The following is a 10,850-nucleotide window of genomic DNA, read 5'->3' on the forward strand; positions in this document are numbered from 1 at the left end:
TTGTTAATGTGAAAATATAAACATTAGACTGTTGACTATTCCATGTTATACGTGTTTTAACGTCACTTTTGAAGAAGAAACTACATGTAATTTTAAAAACCGTATTTCTGTTTTTATAATGAAGGAATAGTAATTATAAGATTGTTTAAGCTTATTAACTAAAAATTATTGCCTACTCAATAAAAAAATATTATTGTCCTCGATAATCTATTACTGATTAATAAAATATTTACTCTCTTTCCTTATAAGATTGTATGTACACAAATTGGAGCCGTTCCTGAAAAATCGGACGAATATCCGGTGCAGCGGAATTATTAGACTTGAAGCGTTGGCCGCTAGAACAGCACCTGCCGGGGTCCCGTTTCGTGACTCACGCTGGGCGATATTTTTTGTACAAAATCCCGTCCTTAAAGAAATTTAGATTCGATTAATATGTTCATTCGTTTGTATTTCATACAGTATGGTGTAAATGAAAGGAATAAATTCATTATTTCGTAAATTGGTGAATTTAGACAAAAATCTTGAAACAGGCAGTTGTATTTTTAAAAATGCGTTCTGCAAAATATTTGTTTTACATATGACGTCATATGGGTGGCAGTGATGACATTATCTATGTTTCTTTAATACAAATGTAGGACGTGCGATAGCTCTCTTGAAAGATCTTGTATTTCTCTATTTAGTCATATCAATTAGTATAGGTATTAGAATTTTGTATAGTACCACGGAGAAAATTAAAAAATTCTAAATTCCCGAAATTTGTCTATAACTTCCGGAATTATTTATGCCATTCCAATCCGATCGCATCCTCTTAATACACGTAGATTTTATGTTCTTGTTTGGTATACTTTACTTTTTAAGTATTACAATAAAACGAAATCTAGAGAAGTTAAATCTAGAGACGTAGGTAGCCGTTCAGTGGATCCTCTTTGCCCTATCTCGAAAGACGGTGTCCAAGTAGTATCTTACCAATACGGCATAGTGTGGGGGGTGCACCATTCTGCTGAAACCACAAATCATTTATGTTTGGAAACAGCCAATTCAATTCGAAGAGCAACTCGTCTTGCAGTAATTGTAAAAATCGAGGACCTGACAAGGTTCCTTCGAAAAAGTCTGGTGTATGGTCCTATTCTATTATTCCGGTCCAAACGTTCACTTTCTCTGGGTACTGAATATAATACTTCCGCATCCAATGTGGATTTTCGGTTGCCCAATACCGACAAGTTTGACGATTTACCATTTAAAAGAAATCAAAAAAAAAATCTTAGAAACATCAGATATCGATTGTTACTATTTACTATTTGCCGTGAACTGGAATGGGGATTTTCTTGAAATGCTAGTAGCATCTAGTTTCTTATTGCCATGTATTTGTTGTCTACTACCTTTAGGGAGGTCCTTTACATAAGCCGTTTCTCTAAACTTCTTTTCAATTTTGCTTACAATAGATTGAGAAATTGATTATCGGATGGGATATTTATTATTAAATAGAAGCACAAACTTCTCCCGAGTCCTGATTCATCTCCATAACCAATCAGTACTAGAAATTCAGTTTTTTCCCGTTCAGTAAGCTTCATGTTGATAAAAGAATTGTACATCGAATATTTATTAGGGACGATGTTCAAAATGGCGCTGTATTAATTTTTTTAGGAAAAGTAGGAGAAAGAGTTGCAAAGGCAGTTAGGCATTAGTGTAAGTACAGTGAAAAATATTGTGAGCAAGGGAAAAATATTGCAAATAGTGAAACTTTATCGTTCCATACTTGGCATGGTGAACATAAAAAATCTCCAAAAGCAAATTTGGATAGATAACTTCTATCGTGTTGTATTTGGTTAATAAAATATCGATATTTGCAAGGCATCAAATAAAATTAAGAATTCTAGAGTCTACTATCTTTGTGTCTCTTAGTACGGACTCACTTCTTGATCTGCGCATTTCTGCACTGCGGATGAGTTTAATTTTTACAGATAAAGATTTGGTTTTACAAAACAAACTTGCCTGTAAATATGCCGTTAGTCAAAAATGAGTTATTCATTATACAATCAAAATCAGTAATTTTTACTTTTTACTATGGCCACTTAGAATGGGCCCCTATGAGAACTGAAGAAAAACATAAAGAACTGAAAAATCTAATATAAAGTAACCAAAATCTCTAGACTTCTACTTTGTCATCGCTATGAAGATGTAGTTTACTATTTATAATATTTATGATTGTTCTGTGCCATTCACTAATTTGTTAACTATAACTTAACTTTAATAACGGCTTTATTAAGTTGCTCTTAGTATAATTTTGGTGCGGACGGGCATTAGTGATAGTGACTTTAGCCATCTTCGCGACTGGTAGACATATTTATATCCAAAATTTCCAGATCCAGATTTTGACCTTTAATTAAATAAATCATTATAGGTTACATTATATTATATCAAAAAGAAATATTTTAGAAAATGTCAATTATGAGCGAGTATATAGACGATGAATATTACTATTACATAGGACTTTTTCTCTTATTTTGACAACTAAAATTTTAAATTTTTGCAATTAATCTTGAAACATCCTGTATATTTATAAGTCAGAAACATCAAAAGTAGATCTACTGGTGTTATACACTTTCACAGCTAAACTGGTACATGCATTTGTATACATTACCTGTGATAATGGTAACGATTTGATATTATACATTTGTTTCTATAAAATAAATTAAATGAAAGTTTCTAAAATAACAGTTTACTTTCTCAAATTAATTACAAATACCGTTTATTACATAATCCACAAAATGTAAAAATCATTTGAATCTTAGTAGGGAAAATTCAGCATTTCATATATGGAGGCGCCATCTACTATCAGGTAGTCATACGAAATGTAATAGTCTACGAATTACCCAGATTTCTTTTTGTTCTGTAATGTCATATAATTCTAATTTCATCTTGAACTAAATGATGACCCCATTGTCGATAAGGAAGACACTTGTATATTATTATAATAACGGTTGTAATTCTGACTACTAAAATAAACATACTTACCGTTGACTGAAGTAAAGAATACTTCGTGATGTTTCTTAAAAAATAGCGGAATAGCAATCTACTTGCTTATCCATTATTTTTTTTACCATCAATTCTATCTTTTTTAATTAACTCTACTTTTTATACATATATGACCAAGTATTTAAAAAATGAGAAATAATCAAACTGTAAGAAGGTATATAAATAATATCAAAAATATGGTAATTTTGAACATAATACAGTTTTGATGTAATGAAAAAATATTTCAATACAAATAATGTAAATACAAAATCTATAATATAAGTTTTTGAGCTCATGTGATTTGTAATACGTTTTTTATTAAACTATTCAACATAGGTGTTACGTTAGTAAAGCATATCTAACCATTCCAAATTCACTCTTTTTAAGCCGAAAAAAATTTATACTTAGTTAAAATTGTATATAACAAAAAAAAATAGGCTGAAAATTAATTAATCCGAAAGTAACTTAAGTAAAAAATAGAAAATGGTATAATGGGGAAGTCGTTGGTACAAATAAATACAAATATATATTACATTACAATTAAGATGGTCAATTTTCTATTTTGTTATCTTAAATTTTAAAGTTTGACTCTCGTTAACTTTTCTATCATCTACCACTACCACGCCTTGAGCAGTTGGAGAAGAACTTCTATCTCTGACCTCATTGTCCTCCAGAAATCTGTCCATAAAATCAGTTACTCCAGGATGCAACGTGTACTTCTTTTTCTCTAACCTCACTTTGTTAGCGAATACATCGTGCCTTTCAGATTTCTTCCACAAATAATAAAACTGCACCAATTCTCCCACTGATCTTGTTCGCACTTTATTTTGTTGGGTCAAGTAAAAATTTTTACCAAATGCCCGAACGCCAGCCTCAAAATTCCGGCATTCTTCTTCGGACCAAGGAGACATATTTTCATTGTAAAGAGTCACGTTCATTCTTAGTCGTCTTAAAGCTTCTTCGACGTTATGTCCGCATTGCTGTAATAAATACAAAGCTTGCTCATTGTCACGGAGATGGATACCCATTGGTATTAAAGGTCTGCTAACTGCAGCAGCTTTCTTTAAATAGTCTTCAACAGCAGCACTGTCGATTACATTTGGGTCCCAAATTAATTTATCTTCATTCTCGTAGGGAAGAGCATCATCATAATGACATAAACCTTCTGGTACCTGTGCCTGGAAGTCACCTCCGACCATAATAGTTTTAATGACCATGCGATTTTCATCATCATCAGGATTGTAAGTGTAGCAATCTTCTTCTTCTTCATTAACTTTAGAACGGAGTAACCTTGACGCATCTTTATATTTTTCAGCAGTCGAAAAATCGTATAATGCTCTTAGTTTTGAATGTTTATTATGCTCGTTACTTCTGTGGCGATGATCTCTAATGATTTTTGACTGATGTGAATTTTCTGTAGGAATTTCGTTTTCTTGATTTTCCCCTAAGAAGCTATACATATCGTTTTTCTTCTTTATTCTAGCTATTTCAAAATCGTCACCTGATGAAGACTCTTCCTCTTCTAGTCTTATTTCCTCATCAAAATCATTTGCCAGTGTATCCACTGAAGATACAGACAACTTATCTTCATTAGTAGAATCATCGTTTTCAGCTTTTTCTGAGCACGTGACAAATTCTTCCATCTCGTTTTACTGATACTGATACATCCTGATGTAATTTTTTATATCTCAGTTGGAATATCGTTTTAATATGTAAATAGCGGTTATGTACATACACAACTGATTTCTAGCTATTAAATAATCAATATTGTAAATTTAAAGGTACATTCACAACACACGCATTTTAATTACTGTATATTATTAAATTTTATGAAATATTACTTTCTTACTTTATAAAATATTCAGTATCACTGTTATTATAAATTATTTTTAAATAATATTTCATTATTGATATGTTATTTGAATATCTGTGTTAGTGAGGTTCACAATACTACTCATATTGACTATAGAAAGAGACAACAATACTAGTTAAATAAATATACTTGGGAGTGCAGCTCATGGCAAGTAATAAATATTTAATGTCAATGGTTGCAAAGTACAATATTCTCAATGTCACAGAACTCTGATAAATTATATATATATGTATATATTTCTATACGTTATGTTAAAAATAAATATCATTGTAGGTAATCGATAGCCAAAAGGGCTTTAAACAGAGAATCAAACACAAAGAAGAAGGACGCCACTACTAGGGGCTTCTAGAAACCTACTTTCTCATTGGTAGCTATTTGCTCGACTTGTCATCAGATGGAGGATGGTTGAAGAGTAGAATATTTTCTATTATGACGTAAAAGTTGTAAATCAATGCATTAAATAAATATGAAACTGCTATTTGAATGAAAATTAATTAATCCAATGCACAATGAAAAACAATCTGAAATGACTAATTATTATCAACACGTGGAAACGTACCTCAAGATAATGTTTCCATTTATACCTAAATAAATTAAATAATGAATCAACTAGATATTGACTTTCTCTCATAGTTAAAATTTTCCACTGCCTATATTTTAAAAAGGTAAAACCGTTTTGTTCATATTTATTGGTTATTTGATCACTTATGGAGAAACAAATAATTGAAATAGAAGTTTTTTTTATTAATAAATCTACTTGACTCATCCAGATGCTTTACGTTGAAAAATTCTAATATGTAATACAAATAAAAAACCGTTCTACCCTAGTTTAAGTACTTTTGTTAAATGTTATCATTTGTTTTGTCTTCACAAAATTTACAAAAAACGATCAAGTTATAAAGAATGTTTGTATGTATGTATTTACAAAACTAAATGAATTTGTATATTAATATTTTCATGCACACTATTAAAAGAGTTGAGTTTTATTGAACTTTTTACTATGAATAAAACTAAATAAAGAATATTTTTCCTTACTGCTCTAAAATACATTAGGCACCGTTTCCTAGTTAGATCTTTAAATTTTTTGAAAATAAATCAATGTTTGATTAATATTTCAATAACTGGATTACAAAATTTGATATTGTAGTACTAGTACTTACAAAACATGCTATCCAATGAGGCGGTCAGTACCTTCTCTTAAACCCTAACTTCTAAGTGTATGACTTTTTAAAAAATATCTACATACATTTTATTCTTGTTAATACAACACAATAATGAAAACATAATTGCCTTGAAATTTCGTACTTTTTTAGAATTTGGTATACCTACATTGTACAATAATAGTATGTAAAAGAAACAGTTTTTCAAAAGAATTTTATTTTATATCAATTGTAGAGTTTTTTTAATTGGAAAAGAAATATTTTCAATAAAACTCTGGTCTGAAGATTTGAAGGAATTTGTTGTTCACGAAATCGGTATAACATTGTACTTAAAAACAGAATTTTGTGAGATTAGACTTGTGCCTTTTATTCTAAACTAATTGAATTGTAATGTAAGTAGGTACCTACATATATCTCTATCTTCTACAATATATTTATATTGTAGATTTAACGTTTATTCATAACTTCCATGAATATGAAAATAGTATCATAAATTTATGCTTCTAATACCCAGAGTAAGACATCCGGCATACAGTAGCCATAGGAAAGGACACATGTCAGTTGAGGATACAAGCTGCAGTCGACATTTCCATTTTTACTGATTGTGCTCATTGAACATTCGACAGGCCAATGACGGAGTGGTGCCTTTTCACAACTATCAGGAGAGCTTCGTATACGGCACAATGTGCTTTTAAATCAGAATGGACTTAACTGATACATTTCAGACAGGCCAAAATGTCTGAGTCTGTGTAGAAAGGATATCCCTACATTTATCAGACTTTATCAACGGTTTTCTTTTTTTTATACGTCTTTTTATATTTTTTTACATATTTGCAATAATATTCCTCAATTTCAATCATGAATAATGGTTATCATGTATTTGACTTTCGAATTTCTTACACAATTTGCAGGGTCCTATAGTGAAAATCTGCCAAAAGAATGTGGGTGATTTTTACTGAGGAAAAAGATAGTGGCTAAAGTTATTTGTGACATAAAATTATCATATTATATATGTTCTTTGTTTATTTGTTCTATGAAAAATACATATAAAATTAATTTAACAAACTCTTGCGCCAAAGGGACCACTCAAGGATTATTTTAAAAACTATGTCTGCCTAGCCAAAAATCTGAAGAAATAAGGAAAATAAAAACTAATCACTAATTCATGCACTTCAATTAGTTAACACATCGAAAAACAATCTGTTTTCGTTTCCAAAACTGGGAATGATTTTTTAAATATCTTTGACGATTTAATTTTTGTTCTACTTCTACAGTTATAAACAAACAAAAATTAAACTGTCAAACATATCTTCAAAAGATGCGTCATATTTTTGAGAATATAATACAAATATCATATCATTTTCTCTTATTTATCTGCTTTTTTCAGTGTGAGATATTTGGTTAAACAAACATAATTTCGTAGAAATTATGTTTGTTTTAGAAATTTTGGCTACAGTGTTCGTTTAATAAATTTTTTATATTTTTTTACATATGCCAAAATATGCCTAGTCAGAGGAAAAGGTTCCTGCGGACATAGACCCAAAAAGCCTAGATAGTTTAAATTTATGTTTTATAACAGATTTTCAACAATATCCTAGAAACTACAAATGATTTTAAAATCAAATTTAATATACAGGATGCCGCAATATTTCATATACATACCTATATGAACATATTCTTGTAAGGATAACAATCAAACAGTCTATCTAAAGTTGCATCGGTTAGGGCAACAAACTTTGCAAAAAAAAATTTTTTTCAAGTACCTAACTATAGAACGCTCTATCTGATTAAAAGAGTATATAACCTACATGGCGTATATCATATAGTGACATTGCCACTTTATGTCTACATGACATGTACTTACTATCAGAGCTACCTACTAATCTATGGGTGCTATGAACGCATGATTAGTACCACACTAGGCAGAATATACTTTTTAACTAATGATATTGTAGGAAATAGCTACTACACGGGCTATATGGCCCGGCTGACATGGAATTATACCCCCAACATCCAGTAAATAGTTTATATAATTCACAAAAATGTCGGCAGACGAATTTACTAGATGTCCTCAGTATGCCGTAGGTGAGACGACCGAGGAATAAGGTACTGGCCATACATTCACGGCACTTACAGATTAGTACGTTACTTTGTGGCAGTAGGCACATATGCTAGTAGGCATAAAGTAACATTTAGCATTTAAAGATATGATAAGCTGTCTGTTCAGAAAATCACCGAACTTTTTGAAATTACGCACTAATGGAGATATTTACAGTCAGATCCCAAAATAGTAGGCAGCGATTTCATCTCTAATCAGCAGTCAACACAAAGAGAAGTAAGAGCCGTTTGTAAATACTTCGTATAAAATTCCGCATTCTCCCAGAGCAGTCGATATAGCACAATTTTAGGATATTCTTCTGTTGCGTTCGGCGTGCACCAGATATTCTTCTGCTGCAGCAAATTCTAGAGTTCCATTGGTGGTTGGTGCATGACGTCAATTGGGTTGCCTTTATTCGGTTCCGGGTAATTCTGTCGGCACAGGCAAATAGACGTACGCGCGCGGGCTTTTGCGAACTACGCGTGACATGAATTTCCGTTTTATAAAACGAAATCGATATAGTATGCTGATAGAAAAAGAGGAAATAGTGATATGGCGAAGAAACTATTGAAGATAAGCGTTAGAAGCTCGAAAACTAAATCGTAGAGTATATTACACGGACGAAACATGGATAAATGAAGGTCATACGGTGACAAAAGTCTGGCACGATGGCAATATCCAAAGCAATCGGCAGGCATTCCTGGAAGGATTTTTTAGTGTAATTAGATACTACTAACTACAATCACTAAAATTTTGATATAAAGTTAATTAGAGTTTAAAATATTACTAAGAATGTATGCGTTGTTTACAAGACATCCATCAATAAGTTTTGATATAAGTCTACTTTAAGAAAAGTCACTTATTTTATACACCGTAATATTGTAAGTTTAATTAAAAGCCTTTTTTCCCGAAAACCGGCCACATTAGGAAGTTCTATTATTAAAGAGTGCATTATTTTTAGAAAATAAAATTGTACATTAGAAATTGCAGCCCGAATGGTAAATAACCTAACCTTAAAAAAATTAGAACTTAAAATGTAATAGGAGTGTAGCATAACTAGCGCCCTCTATGAAATATTCAAAAAATAATTAGACCAGCGTATTTGGCATCCTTAAAACTCCAGGAATACCAAATTTCATAAAAATATTTCGCTCCGTTCGGAAATTCTATTTAAAAAATTTTATTTTGTCGCTCTGTATCTCGAAAACAAGAGGATATAGACTATAGTTCACAAGACAAATAATTCTTATTTTTTGTCGTACTACCACCCCCTGTATTTACGGGAAGTCTTTCTGAAACACCCTGTATAGTATACATATATGTATGTGATAAAAATGTAGGATAGAAGGAGGTCCCACGAACCGATCTAATCCGGCCGCATTGGCAGTCCGGAATGACGGGGAAAGGGTCTACCTCTACGAGGCGTCCGGGCCTACAGCGATGAAGTGGGTAAAGAGCGATAATCCCGCTCGACCCCGCTCCATCCGAGGTCATTTTTCCTGCCAAGGATATTGGTGCGTGATATCCGCGACGTGCGCATCAGGTGCGGGTAAGTAAGTGGTGGTGAGCCATCGCCGTCGAAAAGGAAGGCACTCAACAATTGTGGAGCGGATGACAGGTGAGTCTATAAGCTTTTTAAAGTAAATATTCGCCGTGAACTTATTTTTTTTTAATTTTCTGTTTTTTGGCCCCTTCTCAAGTAGTACGCCTATAGAATCTTATCCCCTGCACCCCTCACCTCCCTTACTCGTGTAAGTGCTGTATGTGAATCACTGCCCATTATTATGGAACATGGGTATGCAGTTGAACGCATTACGCATAACCTCCTCTGTAACCTCATGTTCTTGGATTTTTTGACATCTCATTTAGTACCTTAACATTGTTATTTGAATGCAACGTGTTTAAGTGTTTTTGAAGTGTGCGATTTTCTGGAACACCGATGCAATGTAAAATTTTGCGTGAAACTGGGGAAAACTTTCACGGAAACGTTTCAACTTTTGAAACAAGCTTACGGAGATGATGCTCTGGGTCGTACCCAATGTTACGAATGGTTTCACGATTTAAATGTGGTCAACTGAAGTTGATCCTCGACCAGGAAGACCTCCGACTTCCATCGATGACTCCCTCATTCAGAAAGTCTTTCTGGCGCATGCAAATTGCTGACTGACTGTCAGAGAAATTGTTGAAGAGCTTAGCATCTTAATTGGATCATGCTATGAAATTTTGACTCAAAAATTGGGCATGCATAGAGTTGAAGCAAAATTTATTACTCGTTTGATAACCGAACAACAGAAAGAAAATCGTATGGATGTTTTTCGGCAACACCTTGAACAATCCAATGACGATGAAACATTCATTCAAAGGATCATAACGGGAGACGAAAGCTGGGTTTACGGCTACGATATTGAGACAAAAGTTCAATCATCACAATGGATTGACAAAGGATCTCCACGCCTCAAAAAAGCACGTCAATGTCGATCCAATGTCAAAGTGATGCCCACTGTTTCCTTTTTCTACTTTAATGGGATTGTGCATTTTGAATTCTTGCCTCAAGGTGAAGGCAAGAATTGCCATAGGCTTTTTACAATGGTTACATGAAAGAGACAACTCATGGTTCTTGCACCAAGACAATGCTCCCGCACAATTCGTCATTTTTAAGCCAAAGATCCGATTACTGTCACCCACTCACCCTCCATACCAGCCA

General features: G+C 32.7%; 1 pseudogene; it reads right to left on the bottom strand.

The window, feature by feature from the left end:
* Positions 1-3,496: 3,496 nt before the first annotated feature.
* Positions 3,497-4,658, bottom strand: LOC108904420 (annotated as a pseudogene).
* Between the last annotated feature and the right edge of the window lie 6,192 nt (positions 4,659-10,850).

The sequence above is a fragment of the Anoplophora glabripennis genome, unplaced genomic scaffold (genome assembly GCF_000390285.2).
Source record: "Anoplophora glabripennis isolate ALB-LARVAE unplaced genomic scaffold, Agla_2.0 scaffold65, whole genome shotgun sequence".
Taxonomy (NCBI): Eukaryota; Metazoa; Arthropoda; class Insecta; order Coleoptera; family Cerambycidae; genus Anoplophora; species Anoplophora glabripennis.